The sequence below is a fragment of the Schistocerca piceifrons genome, chromosome 3, assembly GCF_021461385.2.
Source record: "Schistocerca piceifrons isolate TAMUIC-IGC-003096 chromosome 3, iqSchPice1.1, whole genome shotgun sequence".
Taxonomy (NCBI): domain Eukaryota; kingdom Metazoa; phylum Arthropoda; class Insecta; order Orthoptera; family Acrididae; genus Schistocerca; species Schistocerca piceifrons.
The window spans coordinates 665,828,176-665,852,386 of NC_060140.1; the positions used below are offsets into that span (position 1 = coordinate 665,828,176).

General features: G+C 42.7%; 1 protein-coding gene across 1 annotated transcript in view; it reads left to right on the forward strand.

Moving 5' to 3' along the window:
* The window catches only part of LOC124788952 (zinc finger protein 423 homolog), a 278,658-nt gene that overhangs the window by 189,531 nt on the left and 64,916 nt on the right, over positions 1–24,211 (forward strand). The gene's annotated exons all lie outside the window — the stretch shown is intronic.

The window sequence follows — 24,211 nt, forward strand, 5'->3', positions numbered from 1 at the left end:
TCCAGGCGAAGCTAACGCCAACTCAGAAGAAAACTACTGCCTCTAGGAGGTTCAAAGTTTATAATCGAGAGCGTCGTGGGAAAACCTGTCTTGAATGTAAAATATGCAAACTTGCCCTTCATATGGACAAATGCTCCACGATATTCCATACACAACTAAACTTTGTGTGAATACTATGGAAGATGAAAAACGATTCATGGTCTGCCATAAACAATGGAACTATGCCTGAACGAGTATGGTGTTATAAAACCCTAGAACAAGTATATTTCTTCATGTTTCGTAAATAATCATGTAAAAGTGGAAACAAAAATATACTCTTAAAATAATCATATTCCTACGATGAATCTATTCTCAAAAAACCGTGCCCGAATAGGCTAAATAGGCTAAATAAGCCACTAGCCGCTTTTTGTTATGATAATTGTTTTTCGTGAAAATCAAATGTGGTTCGGCTTAAAGTCGTCTCGCTCACACGTAATAAAGTGTCTATTGTGGCACCTTTTAAAATCAAATCCCATCGACAGCAATTTTTGTTGTTTACTCGCTAACCTTGAATTACAGCTATGTGCGACTAAAGTCGTAAACTTTCTGGCGCAGTGGTTAGCACACTGAATTCAAATTCGGGAGGACGACGGTTCAAACCCGTCTCCGGCCATCCTGCTTTAGGTTTTCCGTGATTTCCCTAAATCGTTTCAGGCAAATGCCGGGTTGGTGCCTTTGAAAGGGCACGGCCGACTTCCTTTCCCAATCCTTCCCTAATCCGAGCTTGTGCTCCGTCTCTAATGACCTCGTTTTCGGCGGGACGTTCAACACTAATATCCTCCTCCTCGTAAACTTTCCGAAAAGGTTATTGCTTAACATTGTTAATAATACAACAGGAAACTTGTGCCTACTAACGCATTTTTCCATATTGACAGTGCGATTTAGAATTAAATTATCTACCCCAAAAGTGAAGAATTACTGTGCATACACTTACATACACTCTACTACTACTTGGACCCGACTCTGCTCAACATCATGTCCATCCTGCAGTAATTTGCGCACCATCGACTATCTCATAGCTTACACGTCCCATTACCTTTTTTCTGTTCTCATCTTCCACATTTTAATAACATTAACAACAAGCCTTGGTGGCTGCCTGCGAAAATATTTTGTGTGATCAGTTTGTGCTTGCACTGCGAGGTAATAACAGGCACTACTTTAAATTTGAACGTTGCAGCACATAGTCAGACGGTTTAGTTTCCGCCACGGTCGCCTTGCAACTTACTATCCATTGAGATGTCGCATTCCATGTGCTCGATTGACTACACGCTCAAAAATGAGATCTGCCATCTTGTACCTCACTACAAAACAGTGGGACACCGGTACTCACTACCTTCTTAGGGGTCACCTGACACTGTAATGCATGACACAGCCAATACATGGCGAATGATTTCAATTGTTGCCTACACAGAAAAGCGAAGATATCAAGCCATGCAATAAGACCGCAAGTACCGCTTGTATCAAAGTAGTTTTAACACACCATACTTTGGGGCACGTGTTCCCCTAATTCTTTTGAACACTATCTGTGTCGATACACCGTCCTCGTAAGCAGAATGAAACAGAATCATACACCAGGCACAATAACCTATTTTCGTATGTAAAAAATATGCTACGGATTGTTGTTATTCTTGATGATTATAACATTTAAATAGCATTTTTGGCCAGTATTCAATGAAAAATAATTTTGTGAAGGCTGACAGTGGAAACCTTCCGAAAGTTGTCGCGTTTATGGTCTTTTGCTTCTTCTAGGTTTTTATGTTCCGGAAATAAGAAACGTGAAAACTGCTTTGCATGGCGACTGTGACGGAAGTACTGTGACACAGCAGTGAGCCACGGAATTGCCTTAAAACTGAAGACATACGGAACTGGTTGTTTGCTCGTACCATAGTGAAAAAGGTTTTGCAGGACAACTTCTGAAAGCCTGCACAATGAAACACACTAGAAACTTTTTCATTCACAAGATAACTCTGACTGTTGACTGCTGTGGTTGTTGCCAGAACTACTACTATTTTCCAGGTACCTCTTGGAAAATTGAGAAAGTTTTGAGACAGAGTAATAATACTAGTGGGAAACTGCAGAGTATCATCGTGTTTGCGTTCAGTTGTTCGAAGCATTGCAGTTCTTCTGTTCCTCCTGGTCATTAATTTAAACCACCGTAATCTTTTGTCTTTAAATATGTAGCTGACGTAGCAGAACTTTACAGTATCGGTTGTTCTACTGCATACTTAACTGATCCTTAAACACTATGGTTTAAGAGTGCTTAAGCAGGACAACTTCCATTTTATGGTGATGCCCTGATCTTGTTACATTTCTTCGTAGGTTCCAAGCAGTTTTCAAATTTTCTCTTTGTCAAAATCGTACAGCTCTACTAAAGCCTCAATGGAGACAGTTGGAAGTGGGAAACTTCCTTCAACGACATGTAAGGGAAGAATAATGTATTCGGAAATGGTTAAATGGTTTCTCAGATTCTACAGAATGAGAGCTACATCAGGCAGGAAATACAGTTTCTAAACACCACCCTAGTGCCTCATCTGAAATTGATGAGGTGTAAAATGAAGCTAAAAAATAGATATTAAAAAGTAATGTTATAGAATTTTAAGCTCTTACATAACTGTATTACGAATAGAGTAAACTTAAGAAGACAGCGGTGTTATGCAAAGTACTTGCAAATATTGCGTTAGATGTCCAGCACACTAGCTATTACGATACAGGCCACTATGTTTTCGTATGGAGTGTTTACTTACATCAAACTAATCCTCACAGAAATAAATGCACGTAGTAACCATTTTCTCATTTGGATCTCTAGGAGCGAACTGCAACACCGTTCTACGCATCTTGTCATTCTTTGGAATATTCTAAAACTATTTCTCTTGAGTTTTTATATCCATTTGTATTTGTACAACATGGTACTACACACCATTTGCAACCTATTTTCCGAAACGTCAATTCCAAAAAACGGTGTCAAGATTGTGGTATCACTGTGAATCAGTAGGAGCAGCATGCTAGCTAGTGACATCACATGACCCAAGTGGAGCGTTTCTGCATCTTTTAAATTATTTTAATACCCTCTCCGCTTTTTTTTAAATACTGAAGTTCATGGAGAATAATATTTTATGAACATAAAATAATATAATTAATCATTGAAGATGATTTGCATATTCCCTTTACGCATAGCACGGTCGTCAGTGTTTACGGTCTGAGAATAGGTAGCCACAAATTATACCTATTCCGAGGTCGTATACATTGACGACTATGCAATGGTTAACCATCCAGGGCGTGTGATATTCGTTCCACACGCTTTACGAGGAAGATGTATCCACATCTAGTTTGCGCTTGTGATTGAACAAAGCTCGGAATTACCTAGCAGTGCTTAATAAACTACTATTAAAAAAACAGCCTGGTGGAAACTATGTTGTTCCTGCTTCCCCTTAGTTCTCGCAATCCAGCGGCCTATACCCTGCCTACGGCGTACCATCCGATGCCGTAACACCTTTCTTTAACAGTGAGCATACTGTCTGGAAATCTCTCCTGCTAAACGCCACGTCAGCGTGCGTCCTGGAGGGTTTGCTGCCGTTGTGTGCACTGTCATGTGGTTGGTACTGACACTGAGATAACGCCTCTTCGGCAGCTCGCTCGGCTGCAGGGCCGGAAGCTGCCCTGGCGTCTGTAGCTGCCCCTGCGGTGTTTCGCTGCCCACTCAAGCGCATGCAGAGCACTTTCACGTCCGCTGGTTTCGCTAGGTCTGCCCGTGTTCAGCTGCTGGGCTGTTGGCCATTAGTCTGCCACACTTTCGTTCATTAAACACCACTCCGTGACGTTTCGCAGGTCCATCACTGATTGCCGCAACTTTCCTATCGCATTCCAGAAAAATGTCTTTTCTTGTTTCAAATGAAATACCATCCCTCTTAGGTATATTCTTCAAACTGCCTTCCGCAGCATCTATAAAAGCCTCTTTTATTCGTAACCACCGAAAACCTGCTAAAATATTTAAATCTCTGCAACTATGTATGTCACAGTCAGACCGACTTCAGAATTTTACACCAGAAGTCCATAATATTATAATATATTTTATATAGTATATTATTTTATGTTATCTGTAGCAAAGTCAAAGAGAAGATGATTTACAAAAAGGAATTTATGAACTAAAGAAAAGATGTGCAGGATATAACCTGAAAATATTTTCCGGTAAATCTAAGTCACTGGCTTTCGTAGAAAATTTTAACTAAGGCAGTAGTTGATGAGAAAACAATTCAATAGCTAAATTAATTATATTTGTTGTAAAATATCGGCCGGCCGCGGTGGTCTAGCGGTTCTAGGCGCTCAGTCCGGAACCGCGCGACTGCTACGGTCGCAGGTTAGAATCCTGCCTCGGGCATGGATGTGTGTGATGTCCTTATGTTAGTTAGGTTTAAGTAGTTCTAAGCTCTAGGGGACTGATGACCACAGATGTTAAGTCCCATAGTGCTCAGAGCCATTTGAACCATTTTTGTAAAATATCGTATGAATACGAGGAAGATATGAAGATAAATAAATTTGGAAATATCTGAGGAACAGTTAATAGAACTTTAAAACATAAAACGAAACGTGATTGAAATTTTGTAAAACATTCGCAGTGTCGTCCCTATTACGTGGAAATGGATCGTGGGTATTGAATAAAAAAAAAAAAAAAAAAAAAAAAAACAAAAACCAGGGAAAACAAATATAAGGAATAGAAATTACATTTCTTAGTGCGGTAAAGGGAATAGACGAAAGATGAAATGAAGATATTCGAAAGAAGTTTAAACATTGGAGAGTGAAAGAAAAACGGGATGAAAACAAAAGGAAATGTAATGAATATCCACAAGGAATGGATACAGAGACGCTACTACGTGTGGTAAAGACCGAGAAAAATAAGATAAACGTAACAGGCAATAATTTGCCTAGTATGGAAAATGCAGGAGAAGAGAACGAGAACTTACATATAGAACTCGAGTATAACACGAAATAGTCTATCCCAGAATACAGGCAATTGCAAACATCTTATAATTATGACCATCTGGTAAACAACACTATAAAATCATAAAGCCTGTCCGATTATTAGTTGTGGACAATGAAGACTTTTAGCTGCTTTCTGGTGGTTGCACAACAGAATTAGTCTTAAATCCACTAGAAGGCACATACTGGCTAATCAGATAAAAACGCTCATGGAGTTTGTTCGTCGCCCAAAACTTGTTTCAACTGTGGATCAAGGAACTTTCGTCAGGCAAGATCCACGATAAGCAAGATGGAAGAATAAACTTGTGATAATCTGGAACGTCGATCATCAACACAAGAATCATCGTTCACCACCACACTATTGCATTTAACACTTTTTCTCTTCCACACAATTAAAAGCAGTTCTATACGTTAACTGGTATGGGCCTAAACTGGCCAACACAAAAAACACAGTCAAAGAGAGTGCATATTATATTTACCAATTCTGTGTATAGATGAATAAATAAATAAATAAATAAGACGTACTTTTCCACGCCAATCGAATGAAGGCGACAAACAGTTATCACAACAACACGTAATTCTTTCTCGTATTGGTTACAACAAAGAGGTGTCGATCTCACTCCCACTCTTCGCGTGCGTGCGTACGTGCGTACGTCAGCTAGGGGCCGAGGTCCCAGAATTTACAGTATAAACTATTGCAGCATAAAATTTCCTTTTTTTTTTTCAAAAATGATCTTAAAACGCTCAGGCTAAAGTAACATCCGAGAAACAAACTAAGTAGATTTTTCACTAGCCTGTCAATAGTTTGTACGGAGGCGTATAAGAAATATTTTTTTTCTTTTCCATTCTCCATCTGAGAGGAGCTGAATATAAACCCTAACGTACTATAGAATAAAAATTACCAGCTTCTAGGCGTTTCGCGAACTGTTGCTCTATGAATTAGGAAGCTTTATCCGTACTGAAATGACAAGACAATTTTCTTTTATTATTGGCAGTAACAGTACTCATTTAAAATATTTTTCATAGATAAAATGCAAAGAAACAGGTCATAGGCCTATTCTCTGCTGTGAAAAATTGTTTCAGATCAGTTACAAATATCGATTTGTTTCGACCATGCTCAGAAATTGCGTCTGTAACTGCCTAAATCACAATGCAGTTGCTGGGTTTCTTAATCGGATTGACCATTAGTGTAAAAGATTTTCATCTCGTCGTAACAAAATCAGGCCGCTTTATGTATATTAATAAAAATGTTTGTTCAAAATCGAATATCACCGAAAGCTCTTTACTGATTGCTTTGAAATTCTCACACGACATTGCAGTCGAAGAGGCGCGTGTTTTTATATACTTATTTTTAATATACATGTGTTAATATATGAATTAACATGTAATGTATAAAAGGGAAACGTTATAACCAGAAATCTCGAAAAGTTGTTGATCGATTTGCTTCAAATTTTTACACAATACTCTAATGAACATTCGTACGAACATAGGATACGTATTTTAATATATGTAGTATATGAATGAATAGGTAACATATGAAGTGGGAACATAGTTATCGAAAATCTCAGTAAGTGCTCGACCTATTTACTTCAAATTTTTTACACGTTATTGTTATCATTGTTTGAACACTTGTAGGCCACATATTTTCAATGTATGTGCAGGGAGAATCACCTAAACTTACACTGGAAACATTGAAAAATGGGAAGTGCTATTGATGGCTGGTTTTCACAGAATGGAATGATATTCAGGGGCTAGTCCTGTTCGCCAATCAACAGATTGTAGTAATACTTAGAAAGTGCATTTTTTTACGCTTTTTTAAATGGAACAATGCCAGTTGGCATTCTCAACCTAATAGTAAGGTGAAATAGAATGTCAGTGTTGTGTGTTGTAGGATTGTAGTGGGAGTCGTTTTACAAGATACCGTATTTTGATAAGTCCCCACAGAGAGACTTGTACAATACCTGTGATAGCACACACTAAAGAACAACACACGTGCATACACTAGTCACGTGGATTCAGATCAGTAACAACACAACTGACCATCACAGGTTGTGTTCAAAATGACCACCGATAGCGGAAATACACGCTTCCAGTCCGGTATGGAACGACTGCTGCACACGTGCTAGCATTTCAGTCCGACAGGCTGCAGTATTGCGTCGTTGCGTATCATCGGGTGCAGTTGGTATGTACTTGTAGACAGCGTCTTTCAACTTTCACCACAGAAAAAAATCTGCAGGTGTCAAATTCGGGTAAACGGGACGGGCACGGTACAGGTTCTCTGCTTCCAATCCTACGATTTGGAAACAATTCGTGAAGACATACTGTAGTACATCGTCCGCTGTGGGCTGGACAGCCATCATGTTAGTACCAAAAGTTCCTCCCAGTTTGCAGAGGAAAGTTTTCCAGCACCCGTGGAAGATGGTCTGCTAGGAGGCTGCTCTCGTTCAGTGTTCCGTCTATGAAAAATGGGCTCATGAGCTGATGACTCATTATCCCAGACCACACGTTTACATTCCATGGACGCCGACAGACCAATAGTGCATGGTTTGGCAGTTTGCCTTCACATGATTGGTAATAGTGGCTTCATCACAAACAAGATATATGATTTATCTGCAGTGTCATGTCTTAATGCTTGTGTACAGAAATTAATACGATTCTTATAATCGTTTCGATGCAACTCTTGACGGAGAGAGATGTGATAGGGGTGCAACCTTTGCCGGTGGAGGAAGCGCAGGACACCTGCCTGACTCACGCCGCATGCGGTTGAGCGGTAGGTAACGAGCGGACCAAGTGCAACAGCAGCAAGAACGTTAACTTACCGTCTTCTGTCGTCACTTGTTCCCTTCCGTTACGTTGCCTAGATGTTACACTACCATTTTCACATAACTGGCTGAAGAGGTTGATAAATAACTGCCAAGATTGTTGACATCTATTGGGATATCTTGCCGCATACACCGCACAAGAACGAACCGCGATCTTCCTCCTCTCTCCATACACCACGAGCTTGTCGGCTTTTTCTGCGATGGTAAATCCCGCAGTACACTCAAATTTAAAAACGGCACACCTAACAACTATGCGAGTTGAAAGAAGTGTCGGTGCGCAAACTCTTCAAAATACGGTATCTCGTAAATGACTCGCACTAGCATACTGTAACAAACACCACTGACATTCTAATTGCCCGTACTTTCAGTTTAGTAACGTCAAATGGTCATTGTTCCATTTAAAGAAGTGTATGTTTGCACAAAAAATAATCTATATACAGGTGCCCCAAAAAGAATGACCCGATTTTAAATAAAATTATTTATTAGGAAGAAGGGCTGAACACCAACAAATTGAAAACTAAATTACTCATAAAAGACGTAAGTTTATAAAAATATATCATAAATGTTCAATATGTCCTCCATTGGCTGCACGGACGACATCTAGCCGATAGCCGAATTCATCCCAAACTGAGCGTGTCTTCTGTCACTGAAGCTACAGCAGCTGTTATTCTGGTTTTTAGTTCATCAATGTGACGAGGTAAGAGGGGAACGTAAACACATTGTTTAACACATTCCCACAGGAAGAAACCACATGGTGTTAAGTCAGGGGACCTAGGAGGCCAAGAGAGTACAGCCTGGTCTCGCGGTCCTGTACGCCCTATCCAACGTCGAGCCACGTTGGCATTGAGGAAACTGTGCACTTTGTTGTGCCAGTGTGGTGATGCTTCGTCTTGCTGATAGATGAAATTGTCAGTCAGGTTGTGGGAATAACCAGTTCCGTAACATTGCGTGATATGATTGTCCTGTTACTGTTTCTTCCTCAAAGTAGGGGCCATAAACCTTGCTTTGCGAAACAGCACAAAAAAATTCACGTTTGGTGAATCACTTTCGTGTTCAATTGTTCCATGAGGATTTTCGAGCCCCCATATACGCACATTATGACGGCGAACCTTACCGCTAATAAGGAAAGTTGCCTCATCGCGGAATATCAACCGTGACATAAAAGTGTCATCTTCCATGTCCACGCTCCAGGTCAGTGCTCGTGTCGACATCTAGCGGATTTTTTCTGAAACTCTAGATAATGCCGATCACATCTAGAGCTGTTTCAGTTACCTAGTGACATTTGTCTCAATATTATTACAAGTTAAAATCGGGTCATTCTCTTTGGGAAAGCCCTGTATTATTACAATCTGGTCGCGCGGGATTAGCCGAGCGGTCTGGGGCGCTGCAGTCATGAACTGTGCGGCTGGTCCCGGCGGAGGTTCGAGTCCTCTCTCGGGCATGGGTGTGTGTGTTTGTCATTGGGATAATATAGGTTAAGTGATGTGTAAGCTTAGGGACTGATGACCTTAGCAGTTAAGTCCCATACGATTTCACACACTTTTTTGTTTTATTACAATCTGTTTATTGGCTGTCAATACGAGCTCCTGACTACCAATCCATTGTTTGAAAAACGCACCATTTGCACAACGTTTGGGCTGCACGTTTAAGGTGATTCGTCATATATAATACAGGGTGTCATCACGCGCATTTTCTCTGATATGTCAGCAGATGTCTGCAGTTTCGTTTTTGCATTCTATAGCAAGCAAATATTAGCGCTCATCACCTCTTTCACGCGATATCCGATGTAGACGAAAAGCGTCGGTTGTTTCCCGTTACGAACAAAATCATTTTTAAATCGCAATTTTACGTGCCCATTCGACAGAGCGGTTACAGTTTAGAGTAGTGCGATATTTGTTTAATTGGTATGTATTAACAGGGCCAGTAAAACACGAAGAATAACCGAATAAACGGTTCTCCAGCAGCGACAGCGATCACTACCTCGCGCTGAATGCTACCCCAAGCATGGAGCTCTACTGAGTCGCTGCTGGATTGTTGTTTATTTTTCGTGCTTTACTGTTCTTACTTATGCATGTCGAAAAAAACAAATATCTCACTAGACTAATATGGGATCGCTCTATCGAACGGGCACGTAAAATTCCTCTTTAAAAATCGTTGTAACTGGAAACAAACCGACGCTCCTCGATGACACTGGTCGTCTCATGAAAGACATGATGAGCAGTATTTATTTGGGCTGATTACAGCTATACTGTACAAAAACGAAACTGAAAGTATTTGGCGAAACGTCAGAGATGACTCGTAGGACAGACAAAAGAATCTGTTGTTTACGATCGCGAAGTTTTACTGTTTCTTCGTTATTGAGTTTACTAAAAAGCTTCCGACCAAACTACCCGAACAACAATCTGCAACATCAACAGGTGTAGTTTCCTCCGAACACTCTCCTGCCAAGTCAGAACCGGCGGTGGTGTCATTCTTGAAGACTGAAGAGTGCACAATCACCGGTCGTAACCGCTTCATTTCGCCTTTGCTCCTCCCACTGTCATACAAAAACCTGCGATCCTGACGATCGGAATTAGCATTCGGAGGAAAAAAAGGAAGAGGCTCACCTCCTGACAGTGCAGGCTGGTAGCAAACACAAAACGAGGAGAGGAGGAGTAGGGGGACTAATTCCACGGTAAGTAAATGGTGGGCGGACGGCCCCGAGCCCCTGCGGTACGCCGCGCCGGCTTTCTTGCCTCTGGAAATCGTGACCGGGGCGTTAGCGCCGCGACACGCCCTCGTCCCGGGACGCGCGGTGCGGCTCGCCTTGGCGGCGAGTTGACGGACGCCCGCGATGCCATCTCGTGACGCGACCGGGAACAAAGGGGCCGCCATCTGGGGCAGATGCGGGCGCAGATTGCGGGGGCGGCGGCGGCAGCGGCGGCTGCTACCTGCGTATAAACACGGCTTCGACTCGGCGAGCATAGCCATGAGGTTGCGGTTGCTGGGCAACCGGCATTACTGTTGGAAGAGCTTCTGGCACGAGGCAGCATCTGCGAGTCTTCGCTCTTCAATTTCCCCTTGCTGCATCTACATCTACATGGATACTATACAAATCACATTTGAGTGCCTGGCAGAGGGTTTATCGAACCACCTTCACAATTCTCTATTATTCCAGTCTCGTATAGCGCGCGGAAAGAATAAATACATCTTTCCGCACGACCTCTGATTTCCCTTATTTTATCTAGGTGATCGTTCCTCCCTATGCAGGTCGGTGTCAACAAAATATTTTTGCATTTGGAGGAGAAAGTTGGTGATTCTAATTTCGTCGCAACGAAAAACGTCTTTCTTTTAATGATGTCCAGCCCAAATCCTGTGTAATTTCTGTGACACTCTCTACCATATTTCGCGGTTATACAAAACCTGCTGCCTTTCTTTGAACTTTTTCGATGTACTCCGTCAGTCCTATCTGGTAAGGATCCCACACCGCTCAGCAGTATTCTAAAAGAGGACGGAGAAGCGTAGTGTAGGCAGTCTCCTTAGTAGGTCTGTTACATTTTCTAAGTGTCCTGCCAATAAAACGCTTCCAATTTAAGTTGTTCGTTGTAATGCCTAGGTATTTAGTTGAATTTACGGATTTTAGATTAGATTGATTTATCGTGTAACCTAAGTTTAACGAATTCCTTTTAGCACCCATGTGGATGACGTCACACTTTGCGTTATTTAGGGTCAACTGCCACTTTTCGCACCATTCAGATATCTTTTCTAAATCGTTTTGCAGTTTGTTTTGATCTTCTGATGACTTTATTAGTCGATAAACGACAGCGTCATCTGCAAACAACCGAAGACGACTGCTCAGATTGTCTTCCAAATCGTTTATACAGATAAGAAACAGCAAAGGGCCTATAACACTACCTTGGGGAACGCAAGAAATCACTTCTGTTTTACTCGATGACTTTCCGTCAATTACTACGAACTGTGACCTCTGACAGGAAATCACAAATCCAGTCACATAACTGAGAGGATATTGCATAAGCACGCAATTTCACTATGAGCCGCTTGTGTGGTACAGTGTCAAAAGCCTTCCGGAAATCCAGAAATACGGAATCGATCTGAAATCCTTTGTCAATAGCACTCAACACTTCATGTGAATAAAGAGCTAGTTGTGTTTCACAGGAACGATGTTTTCTAAACCCATGTTGACTGTGTGCCAATAGACCGTTTTCTTCGAGGTAATTCATAATGTTCCACCACAATAGATGTTCCAAAATCCTGCTGCACATCGATGTTAACGAAATGGGCCTCTAATTTAGTGGAATACTCCTACTACCTTTCTTGAATTTTGGTGTGACCTGTGCAACTTTCCAGTCTTTGGGTACGGATCTTTCGTCGAGGGAACGGTTTGAATGGTTGTTAAGTATGCATCAGCATACCCCGAAAGGAACCTAATTGGTATACAGTCTGGACCAGAAGACTTGCTTTTATTAAGTGATTTAAGTTGCTTCACTACTCAGAGGATATTTACTTCTACGTTACTCATATTGGCAGCTGTTCTCGATTCGAATTCTGGAATATTTACCTCGTCTTCATTTGTTAAGGCATTTCGGGAGGCTGTGTTTAGTAACTCTGCTTTGGCAGCACTGTCTTCGATAGTATCTCCATTGCTATTGCGCAGAGAAGGCATTGTTTGTTTCTTGCCGCTAACATGCTTCCCATACGACCAGAATCTCTTTGGATTTTCTGCCAGGTTTCGAGATTTTGCAGTACTCTAGTGTGCCGAAAGAGGTGGCACGAAAATTCTGATTGGAACAGTAGTAACCGGTATGGCCAGTATGACAAACGAGCTGTGTAAAACATAAGGACAAAAGTAACTTCCGCACGATGTGCCACTGCCAAGATATATACCTCGCTGAAACTGGGAGCATACGCAAAAGGAACTGCTACAGTATAGAACACAGTGAGATGAACAGAAACGACACTTCTCTTCAAAAATAATAATTGCACTGATATTGCCGCGGTTTACGACAGTCTCCTGGACATTACAAAAGGCGAGACAGGGGTCGTAATAGCGAGTGTGATCACCACGGAGAGCAATTAATGCGCTGCTACTTGCTCCTACGCTGGCCGCAATGTCGGTAAGGACTTCCTGTGGCAAGGCGTTCCATTCCTTCACCAGCGCTGTTCACACGGCTGGATGGTTGTTTGTGGGTATATACTTGCTGCGCACGATGGGATTTAAGTCGGGGGAATGGCCAGGTCACTCTATTCGCCGAATATCCTCTGGTAAAAGAGCAACTCTGCGCTGTTCGAAGCAGTCGCGCATTGTCCTCCATAAAAATAAAGTCAGTGGTGAATGCACTCCTGAAAAGACGCACATGGTGAAGGAGTGGTGAGTGCACTGTCTTCAAAGATTTGGAGCTCAGTATGCCCATGCAACGTCATGCCACTCCATATGATAACACCTTGACCACCAAAACGAACATGTTCGACACTGCGGGAAGGTCCCCCTATATGGCGATGGCTGGGAACACGTATGCTCTCACGAACATTGTCAAGCATGATCGTTTTGATGCGTCTTTTCTGCGGTGCATTGGGCCCCGACTTCGGTATGAATACATAAGCACTGACATGTAGGTAAGGGATAGTGTGGCGTTCGTGTCTTTCTGAAGTGCATGCGGGAAATGAGGAAACGTGAAATATGGGGAACTTATTACCAAATGCGTCCAAACATAACCGACCAGCTGTTATTCTTTTCCTGGCTGTCGAAGGGAAAACACCGGTAGGTATCCATCGGAGAATGAAGAATGTATATGGAGCGCTAGTCGTCTAAAACCAACGATGTGGAATGGTGCGCCGAGTTCCGTGCTACTAGTGCGTGATAGCTCACGTCCCCATTTTGAAAATGTGACGGAGAAGTTACGCCGACTGATGGGGGAGACATTAGAGCATCCACCCTTCAGCCCTGTTGTTGTACTGAAGCACATGTAACATTTTTTTACACGCAAAATCCGTTGCGAGGTGCAAAAGTAGTTTTCCGTTATTTGACTTCACATATGTACACTATGAAAATTTTAGTGATGCATAAAGTTCTTTTGATATTAGTAACGTGTCTGCTGTGGCAGGGGAAAGAAGGGAACCAGCGGAAAAATGCTTCTATCGGAGCACAAGGAAGGCGAATACGGTCCTTTTTATTAAAAGGCTCTGACTGAAAAGTAGGGTACCAGCTGCCTTATTCTACCGTACTCACAACCATTACAAATTTTCCCAAGAAATTCGGCACGCAAATATATCCGCGCTTTTTTAAGCTGAGAGAGGAGGAGACAGTGGCAGCTTGAAAATGAGACAGCAAAGTAATTAATGCTGGAAGATAGTAGACAGTGGTTGTGGTATTGAAAGAGAGGAGGAGACAATGACACTGTATGTGTATTATGTGTATGTGGGAGAGAGAGAGAGAGGTATGCAGCGGCAAAGAAACATAGTTGAAAGTGACAGAACAGTGCTAGGGAAAGAACGACAGAGACAGTGCCAGTGGGACAGGAATAAACGTATGAAGAAAGTGGAAGTGGGTGAGGGATAGTGGTAAGAAGAGCCATAGTGTATGACAATAACAACAAGGAAGAGATAGATAATGACAGTGAGAAGGGACAGCAGTAGTGGGAGGGAATGAATGAGATAGTAGCAGTAAGAGAGAGCGAGAGGGAGACAGTGACAGTGAGAAGAGACAGTAATAGTAGTAGTAGTGGTGGTGGTGGTGGTGGTGGTGGTGAGACTGTGGCTGCGAAAAGGGGGACAGTGATAGATAGACGCAAAGAGATAATGACAATGAGTTGAGCTGAATGAATGAGTGAGAGAATGGGCAAGTGGGAGTGGATGGGTATGAGCCACGGACTAGTGGATCTGAGCGAGGTACAGTTAGGGGAGAGAGTGGGAGTGGATGGGTATGAGCCACGGACTAGTGGATCTGGGCGAGGTACAGTTAGGGGAGAGAGTGGGAGCGAGAGTTGACTTGCATGTTAAAAAGAGCGCGAGTATGTTCGCGGCCAAAATTTTTGGGATAATTTTTAAAGATGCTGAGGAAGGTAGACTAAGGCAGCTGGTACCACAATTTTCAGTCAGTCTTTTAATCAACAGGATCATATTCGCCTGTTTGTGATATATTGAGAGCCTTTTCCCCGCTTGTTCCTACCCACTTTGTGCGCATGCGCAGAAACGTTGATCATGTGCTTATTCAAGACTGTAACCCATGTCCCATGTCAATTCGGAGTTCATTGCACGGCGCTTTCATGGTACTGCATGCCAGCAGGATCTCGATAAGGAGCTGTAAAAGTGAGCTTGTGCAAAACGTCGCCGACTACCAGTAAGCCGTGAACCTGGGAAGCGTTGGCATTCCAACACGAACGGCGCCAGTGATTGACGCGAGACCGACTCTTCCCCGAAGTTTCGCGCGTCGTCCACAAAAACAGAGTGAACCCCCCCCCCCCCTCTCTCTCTCTCTCTCTCTCTCTCTCTCTCTCTCTCTCTCTCTCTCTCTCTCTCTCTGTCTCTCTCCTGTTACATCCCTCGTTCAGATGGCACCAGCACCGATGAGTCAAAATATTATAACCATCTACTTAACAGCATACTAGTCCATCTTTGGAACCAATACAGCAGCGATTCTGCGTGACATGGATCCAAAAATCTCCTTTACAGATTTGCGGAGGTATATGACACACGATGTGTATGCCCAGATCAAATAAGCCCATGAATTACAGAGATCGATAGTTTGGGCGCCCGATAGTGTCACAGATGTATTCCATCGGGATCAGATCAGACACATCAGGGAGTCAAGACTATCATGCTCCTCAAACCGTAGCAGCAAGATTCCAGCCTTGAAACACGTCCTGTTATCCTGCTGCAAGATCGCCTTAGGGGAAGACATCAACTATGAAGAGATGCAGGTGGCCCGCAATAATGTTCACGTAATTAAGTACTGCCCTGTTGGTTACTTCGATTACTACAATAAATCCCATGGAAGCCCAGGTGAATGTTAATCATGGGAAACCCACATGTTCCTAGTATCCTCTTTGTTACGTTTGGTTAGAGTTTAGAGTAAGTTGTAGTTCTTATGTTCACCGCCAGTGTTTGTTGTTCCAACTGAACGAAGGTAATGCTGACATACAACTAACTTAACTGCTTGCGTTGGCAAGCGTCTAATCTCATTGGCCTACTAGCATCAAGCACGGAGCATCAGCTGTTTAGTTTTCATCACGTTCTTTGTTTCCGGAACAGTGCAGTGGAATTGTACTCAAATGCGCAGTTGATAGAGCTGCATTAGCTGTACGGATTAGCAGATGGTAACGGCCGTGGTGCTCAACGTTTGTATCAGGACAGATTTCCAGAACGACAGAGCTCCGCGACTGGGGGAGGTCTAAAAGGATGAGAACACCTCAACTGTAGGAGCAACGTCTTCGCGCAGTTGACGACAACCCTAGTGTCAGCGTAAGACAGACGCAGCAAATAATGTTGACCACGTGGCAGGATCCGTGCCATGTGCAGCCCGTGCAGGTACATTTCCACGAATGGTTCATTCAACAATGGAGAATATTGTAGAGTGGGATACAACTGTTCGCTATGACCAGTGACGTCATAAGCAATTCACATATGATACATGACAAACGTCTGAAATCATAAACGAATGATCAGAAACAATGAAATGTAGCGCACAGATAACAAGAATCGTAGACATACATCACGTAAACCCATACGTGTAACATAAGTTTATAATGTAAAGAGAAAACGAAAGAAATAGATGTAGCACAGAGAACAGAAATCGTACATGTACGTAACGTAAAACCATAATTGCAAAAGAATCGTTCTTATGTAATGAAAGAAAGATAACGGGATTTATCAAAGTCCGTAAAATAAATTAACTTCGGGGGACAGACGCGGGAATTAGGAGGTTTCGAGCGGGTGCGTCCTAGAAACGTAACTACAAAAATTACCACAAAAGAAAACTAAAATATCAGGAAAACGAGTTACGCAACACAAAATACAATAAACGGAACCTTGGTCTCCTGTACTTCAACTGGGGAATACCAGTGTCATCCCTGAAGGAAAAAGCGAGCAACCAAACATTGGTATTACTAACGGCGAAAAGAATAACATCCCTGACATTGGTATCATGTACGTCTGTCGATCCACGCTGGCGTCCAAAATTAAAGGAACAAACGGAAATTTTGCAAGGCTGCGTTTATTTTGTCACAAAACTGTATAAACAGATGATATTAAAGTGGAAACAATCTAAAGAATACAGAACGTAAACAATTGCAACATGCATAAGGGTAGACAAAAAGTTCTTCGTTTTTTCCAGCTTAACGAATTTGCAAACACAGTTCGACAACTGGTTAATGTGCTCAGTATGGGGTGTGACCACCTCTGGCGTGAATACAGGCCTGACAACGTCGGGGGATGCTGTGAATGATGTGATAAATCTCATGTTGTGGCAATAACACCAGTTGCGAAGAAAATCATCCGTGAGGTAGAGCATTATCATCCATCAGTACAAAGTTTGGGACCACAGCACCTCGCAACAGCCTCACATGAGTCCCAAGATCTCGTCACGACACTGACAGTAGTTAAACCTTGTCAATTCCCCCGTGCAATTTCATGAAGAGGTTTTCGAGTGGTCAACATAATCCCTGCCACACCATTAGGGATCCTCCTCCATATCGATCTCTTCCCACAGTGTTTGGGTCCCGAAATTGTGTTCCAGGTTCCCATCAGATGCGAATCTGTCGAGAATCAGTGTTCGACCGTCCTGACGGCGTGTTGACGACTCCACTCTAGACGGTCCCATCTGTGAAGACGCGTAAGGGGTACAGCAGGTTTCCGACAATAAAGGCCACAGTGCCGAAGCCTTCTGTACACCGTTTGCCTCGATACAATACCTCTGGTGGATGGTGCGAGGTCAGGCACCAGTTGCCATGCGGTACTAAGGCAGCAGTGTCGCGCCGTTACAGCCAAATAAGGGTCCTCTCTTCGTCGGTCCTGCCCTGGTCTTCGGGATACAGTTTCGGTCTCCATAGGCTGTCGCCACATACGAGAAACAACATAACGTTTCACATTAAGTCACCGGGACACATCAGTTTGCAACTGTACTGTTTCCAATTTTCTTATGGCCCTTCGCCGCAGAGTGTCTGGTTGGCGCCTTCTCTGTACCCTGTGACTGTGTACACAGCTAAACACTGTCCCGGCAAACACTACCCCGTTCGATAGGGACCCTGACGTCATCGTTGGCGTGGTTGTCTGTTGACCGGAATGCCATCTTCGGTGCAGAACATGATCGTACGGACATTTGTTGACAATTTGTGTGATTACATCGTGAATTAGACACAGGACGGGGAAATAGCGGTTTTTTGCTTTCATTTTGGACGCCAATGTGAGTAGGTCAACTGAAAGGTATGAGGCTAGTATTACCTACATCAAAAGAACGAAAAAACCTGACATTGGTATCCTATTCTTTACCGGTGGCAGAAACACCAACAGGCCGTCCTTTGGTATCCTGTTCTTCAGTTGACCTGTAGATCACTTAATAGACTACAAACACTCATTATCAGATGAAATGACGATCAGTAAATTAAAACGTGTACACAATTCTTTAAAACGACGACCAATAATGAAACGCGTACACTATTTCTTGAGTTTAATGCTATAATCATTTATTTTAATTTGCGCTTTGTTTTTTCCTAAGATGACCTATTTATTATCTATGGCTCAGAAATAAACAAATTATCATCTTTGACTTAAATATGACGTCACTGGACAAAGCCGACGAGTTATATCTCATTCTTCAGTTGACCCCAGTAACGTGTCAACCCTGGTTTTAGTGCAAATGCGCTGTTCACGGAAGAGACTTCGTTTCCAAATAGATGATTAATGTATTGAAAAGTTCTAGAAACTGAAGTCTAACGTGGAAATAGAGCCTTCCCGGATCGATGTCCATATAACGTATTTTTTCCCCTATCTGTGAGGAACGATTACTGAAAGTTTAGCCATACCTTTTTGTTACGGCCTTTATACTTCCCTTACCACGTTGCGTACTCGTACCCGTATCGCCGTAAGGTAACATTCCGTCTCGTGATGTGCAGTGGTCAGAATATTTTGAAGCAAAATTTTCGTCGCATATTGTTTTGTACATTTACTTTTCCCGGACGCTTACCCTGTCTTTTTGAAATATTACAAAAACGTGCCCAAAGATACTTCTTGTACAATCTCCAGTTCTGTAATTTTGCTTGACATTGACCACTTTTATATTTCTACTAGCTAACAAAGCCGGCATTTCCCGGGTATTCATTTTGCCAATTTTCTGTTAGAAACGAAAACAAAAAATTAACTGTGTTTTTTAGTGTAATACTGAAAAAAGTTCATTTCAATGTGCTCGCGAAAAAACCTTTGAAATTATCAAAAAGGCTATTTGGTAGATGCGGATAGCTGTAAGTTGTGAGGATGCTTCTATTCTCCAAGTTTTACTATTGTTTACTTCTATATATTTTTTTTTTTAGTGTTGCGAGACATGGTTTTTTCGCCCACGTTTTTCATCTGTGCGGCCATTGCTTCAGCTGTTGAGGTCTTTCGGGTCCCTCGGTAATACTGTTTGTGTCAAATCGAAATTAGCATTTATGCAAGAGAGCTGTTTGACCTGCGACCATACTAGTACGTTCCTTTGGTTTATTACTGCCTTACATGCACTCCTGCAGTAGGCTCGGTGTGAGATGATCCCGGACAGGTTCTGTACGTAAAGTGCAGCTGCTCCGCATGTCTACAACGCGATTTTGTAAACATGTCTATGGCAACGTCTGTTCACAGCTCTCTAACGCGACTATTGTTTTTGCCCTCAGCCGCTTGCGCTCCGCGGTTGAAAGCTGTCAGCAGCGCTGCTAGGTATCAGGGATTTCCTTAAGTTGACTCGACTTCAGGAGTGTCTTACAATTAGCAGTAATGAATAAATATGTTTAAACGTATAGAAAGTGTGATAACGTTTGGAAAATAGCAAGATTTTTAGGGGGGATCGGTATTTGTTATACGGACCTTTCTAAAAATAGAAGTGAGCGAGGTAGAACTGTACTTGAGACGCTAGATTCCCGTTAGAGACTAGTAGTGCTGAAATTCACATCTGGACATAAAGACATGCGTTTTATGTGGTTTCCCTGAGCTTGTTGTTAGCATGTGCTACTTTTTGACAGATTCACGCGGATTTTCTTCGCCGTCATTTCGTAATTGGAAAATTGTTCTTACTCTAATAACGCCGGTGTCGAAGGATCGCCTTCATTAACCTTGCGTACAGAATGGCAGTTTAAGAAATATTTGCTCTAGACTCCGTAATTTCAGAGGTTCATTTACAGTCCTTAAAACGTGAAAATGTACGAAATGAAGACCGTGTGTCATCAGATCAAAAATAACACTGCCAATGTAATTATATATTGGAGCTTGAGTGAACAAATGCTGTCTTGATCCATTAAATTTCGGGTGTGCAGCCAAAAAATGTCAGCTTCTTCTTGTAATATTTCGGCTGTATATCGCTTATCCATCTTCAGAGTGAGTCGAAAGACTGTCTGTAGGCTCACTCTGAAGAAGGCTGAACGATGTACAACCAAAATATTACAAGAAAAAGCTGAATTTATGCGACTGCGCCGGGCCGCTGTGGTCGAGCGGTTCTAGGCACTTCAGTCCGCAACCGCGCTGCTGCTACGGTCGCAGGTTCGAATCCTGCCTCGGGCATGGATGTCTGTGATGTCCTTAGGTTAGTTAGGTTTAAGTAGTTCTAAGTTCTAGGGGACTGATGACCTCAGATGTTAAGTCCCATAGTGCTTAGAGCCATTTGAACCATTTTATGCGACTGCACCCAATATTTAATGGGGCAGTCATTACACCGCGAAAACGTGAAGATACAAATATTGCTTCGGTAACCGGAGCTGAAGTGTCCATTATTTAGTAACAAGCGCAGAAGAATCAACACCGTTAGATAAATCGACAGCATAATTTTGCTCTTCGAAATGCTCTTGCTCCGTGTTCTTCCCAGTTACAAGGTAGGTGCGTGCCTACTGGGTATGCAACCAGCGAAGCTAAACGTGAGAACTGAGGCGCTCCGGGAACGCAGCGATTCATTGCCGAGTTGTTTATAAACACCCGCTTTCGTTAAGTGATTTTAGTTAAAATACGTATGACTGCCGTATTTGCACATATACGTCCAGAGATAATACGTCTCTGTAACACCGTTCATTTTCAAATTATTTCTACCTATCTTTCTTCCATGACTATTCGCAGAAGTTTTGCCGAAGACCACGGATACGCATGTCCCTCAAAGCTAATTTTATTCTCCAATTTTCGGACATGATTCGCATCCCTATCATGTTTGTAAATATGTGCATTTTTTTGGGCGGGAGGGGGGGGGGGAGAGAGGGAGGATTGGGGAAGCACATCAGTTTGTGTTCGCCTGGAGCTGTTCATCGAAACCACAGTTAACTCTTTCTTCTTCTGTGTGAGTTTTAAGTACAACTAAACGAATCAAGAGGGCCACAAGAGCGATGAACAGAATTCTTACGTAAAAGGTAGGAATTATTAGTAGTTAATTTTTTTTATCTAGAATGGCATTTCGTAGCTAAATCGAAGATGTAAGTTATTATATTTTTTCAAAGCTTATTGTCTTTCCTTGATATGGTCACTGTTTTAAGTTGATGGTACCGGCACCGTTTCATTCCACTTTAATATTTGTTACTGGATTTTAAAAAAGCTGCACCTGCCTTAAAGAGATAACAAAGTGCATTTTACATTTCAAGACACAAGTCGCCAACAAGCTCGTGTACTAGCTAGTTAAATGTACCTCGTTCCGTGACGTATCTTTCCCACGGTGGTAGTAGCAGGATGAGTGTTGATACGACCCTAGCTTCAATCCGCGCGCCAACCTCAAAGAGCTAGAAATTCTTCAGTCTGCTTCAAAAGTACAGCGAATTTAAAAATTAATGTATTTAGAAATAAAAGGCTAACATTGTAGCGCTATTAGACTGACATTAGCGACAAAATTCTACGTTTTTTAGTAAACATTACTGCACTAAGCTTAAGACTACTCCATGCCAAACAGTTTAATCTTTCGTTTAAGAATTTGTTAGTTCTGATGTATTTACAATGCTTTTCTCTTTGTTACAGTATAATTTAGACTAATATGTATTAAAGCAATTACACTATCTCCGTAATCTCTGTTTTGTTCGCAGCCTCTATACTCTTATATATTCCAGAGCGCTGTAAAGATAAAATTTTCAATTTCTCTGAACTGTAGTGACTGCGGTGAACTTGTGCAGTCTACATTTAGTATATCTTGTAATCTTACGACGTATATTGCGTTGATTGGTTGATTGATTCGAGGAGGGGACCAAACAGGGTGGTCATCGGTCCCACTGGATTAGGAAAAGCTGGGGAAAGAAATAGCCGGACGCTTTCAAAGGAACCATTCCGCGATTTGCATGAAGTGATTTAGGGAAATCACGGAAAAACTAAATCAAGGACGGCCGGACGCGAGTTTGAACCGTCGTCCTTCAGAATGCGAGTCCAGTGTGTTAACCACTGCGATACCTCGCCCGGTATATTCTGTGAAACACACGTTTGTTTACATACAACAACAAACCAGAAGTGATGAAAGGCCATGGGTTCAAAGGGTATTTAATGTTATACTAGTGATAACAAAATGGAGTCAAACTAGCGTAGAACTTGTCAATATGAGCCTACTATCAGTATGTTGTTACACCCCCTCTGACCGACATGGTTGCATTAATTCGGTTGGGGAGGCTGTCATAAAGCCTCCTGTTGTAACTGGTTCTTGATATCCTGGATACTGGCTTTGGGGTAGGGTCTAGTCCCCACATATCGTTACGCAGACAGTTCATGGACTCATCTGCATGTGTAGACTAGCAAAAAAAAAAAGGACGAACACCTCTGTACCTCTCCAGTAGTTTCGAAGAATGGGACCTCTGCCCTGTTGGCCGTCATACTCGCCGGCGAAAGACATCCGGGATAATGCAGAACCGCGATTAATTTCTGAAAACAATGCGACGTTATCGTCAGCTGCCCATACTTCTGTTCGCAGCACCACTCCAGACGCAACCGGTTGCTTCTAACGGCTGCCTTTACGGCATCCTACGCATGGAACGGTAATTCCCCACATCAGCTTTTATGTCTCCGCCCTATGGCAAGCGTTGACAAGGAATTTTGACGGGAGTACATAACTTGTTCTCGGACGGCAGGTTCAGATGTGAAGGGGTTATGATGAACTTGGTACACAATAAGGAGATCCTCCCTTTTGATGATCAGACGTGGTCTACATGAACTGTGACGACGTTCTCATGCGGTCCAACATCGGGCCACTGTTACATCTGGATACTGAACGGTTCCACCAGTTGACCAAATTGACATTCACTATGAAACCCCTTTCAAACACTGGCAGGAGCTGATGATGATGTCTCACATGAGTATGCCGGACCTCTGTGTGCTTCACAGCGATCACTCAACATCTGACACTTTTCACGCCCATCTTATACCCTACGAGGCCTTGTAACAACACTAAGCATGAACACCACTAATGGCCTCTAGTGGCCGTTCTATGTATCGTTGAGAATTGGAATTCTCATCGTTTACATACTCGCCGACTGTGTGCACAAATACGAAATTATATTGACATCTGACCATGTCTTCTGGCTGCTTTAATGTTATTGCCAGATAGTATAGATCATACGCATCACAGCTGAGTTATGATACCTGGACTGTCACCCGACCTGCGTCTAGTGTTTGCGGGATAGAAAACTCTTCCATAAGCACAGTCTTCCTCGGCAAAAACATGTTGAGGAAGACCATTCGGAACTTCTACCAAAACGCTGGAGAAATAATTGCCGTTGAAAATGCAGAATTTTTTGTTGGACACGTACAATATTCCACCTTCAGCACCTGCAGTTTCATGAAGTTCCGTTAGGTGGCTGCATTATAGGTAACCATCAAAATGTATCTTTGACGTAGGTGCGTTCCAAGCAGAGACCTGTCACAGAGTTTCTTTTGCCGGAAAACCAAAGCATCGCAGATGTTCGCAGGCGCTTGCAGAATGCCTGGGAGCGAACAAAAGCACGGTGAGTCGTTGGGCGAGGCGTCTGTCATCATCGCGAACCTGTGCGATCTCCCACGTGCCGGGCAGCCGCACACGCTGTGACTTCTGCGATGGTGGAACGTGCGGACACTTTCGAGGTGATCGATGGAATACAGTCAAACACCTCGGTGCACAACTGCACGTCTGTTATTAGTGCTGACATAACCGTCCACCAGACGTGGCTCCAACGTACCCAGTAGAGTGGTACCTTGTGGGAATATGGGCCTTCCCAGGA